General features: G+C 42.0%; 1 non-coding gene across 1 annotated transcript; it reads right to left on the reverse strand.

The window, feature by feature from the left end:
• Positions 1 to 1,123: 1,123 nt before the first annotated feature.
• trnat-ugu (transfer RNA threonine (anticodon UGU)) lies at positions 1,124 to 1,197 on the reverse strand. The gene has a single exon. It is a non-coding gene; the product is annotated as a tRNA-Thr (tRNA).
• Positions 1,198 to 1,552: the final 355 nt, after the last annotated feature.

Here is a 1,552-nt window from a genome sequence, read left to right on the forward strand (position 1 = left end):
GAGAATGGAGTTGGGAAGCAACTGTTTTTTTGGAATTTTGGAGATGAAAGGTAGATTGGATATCGGACGGAAGTTGTTGAAGTTGGAGGGGCCGGCACCAGGTTTTTTCAGGATTGGAGTAAATCTTCCACCTCATTCATGGTTTCGCTACTGCTCCATCATCGTCTCCTCCGGCACCAGGAGATGCTGGACCCGTCCACCTCCCATCTGTCTGTCTGTAGCATTCTCCTGCGACTTCACCGCAGGTTTAGCTGAAACCCAGCTGCTATCTCCACATCCAGCAAATGACCTTATGTGATTACGGTCAGAGTATTGTTGTCCATGTAGACATACGTGTTGACTGTTTGAGTTCATTTTCATAAAGACTGCTAACTTTCCCCCAGCAAAGAGAACTTCAGTCTTAACGCCCTCATGTTTGCTGCAATGGCTGGAATTGAACGCCAGTCAACTGCTTGGCAAGCAGCCATGCTGAGTGACCACCAACGGTGCAGGGAAGTACGTGAAATAGCTGAATGAGACGTCACAGTTTTCCAGCATTATGACCAGATGAGCAGTCTACATATCAGGGAAAGTAACTATTTGGTGATGTTTCTTCAATATCAAAAGCTACTTACCTCCATTTGTCCCTCAGTTTATACAACAACTTCTTGATTACCGTCTTGATGTTTGCAGGTATATTCAGTTAGACATGTGGAAACAGCATCCTCTTAAAAAGAAACAATAGACTTGGAGAGGTTTGATAATGACAACTGTCATTGATATTTGAATGAAGAGAGCTCTCTCTTTGTACCCAGTCCTGACTGGATCAAAGCTTTCTCAAGTAGCAGTGACGGTCAGCCAACGACTGTTCACTGATGAGCAACAACAATCACCTCAATATGAATGAGGGCTGTTAAAATGTGATGAGAGTTCAGTCTGCTTTCTAATGCTTAGGAAATGTTAGAAGAAGCACTTACTACATTGAAAAACATTGTAAGTGTTGCCAAACAGTTTCCTCTCAAAGAGAGGAGAAGACTTTATCCAACTGTGTGGAAAACCCAGAAATTGAATACTTTTTTCCACAAAGTATGTGATTTCAAACATTACAGGAGTTCCATCCTTACCTTTGTCTTCATGAGTTTAGAGGCTCTGCTGGGATTTGAACCCAGGATCTCCAGTTTACAAGACAGGTGCTTTGACCAACTAAGCCACAGGGCCCTCAACACACGTCTTCAACTTGTTATAAAAACCCTGTTGACAGAAAAGTTTGTTCTACCTCTGACTCAGCTTCATTCCACCTCACTGTGATATATTTAGTACACAAACCTGTTCCACTACTGTCCTGGCTTTATGTGAAGTAACAGAGCTATGAAGGATGGTAACTTTTATAGTTACCATATATGGTTACCTGCCCTGAAAAGGGTCCAGTTAAAGCAGGTCTTGTGTGTTCCAGCAAAGATCTGATGTTGTCATTAGATTTGAATAACTTGAAACTTTAAGCTGGTCTGATTTTTGCTGGAACCAGAATTATAATTCAGGCTTCAATTCTGCCAGTATGTGATCAATTATACCA

The sequence above is a fragment of the Cololabis saira genome, chromosome 5 (assembly GCF_033807715.1).
Source record: "Cololabis saira isolate AMF1-May2022 chromosome 5, fColSai1.1, whole genome shotgun sequence".
NCBI lineage: Eukaryota > Metazoa > Chordata > Actinopteri > Beloniformes > Belonidae > Cololabis > Cololabis saira.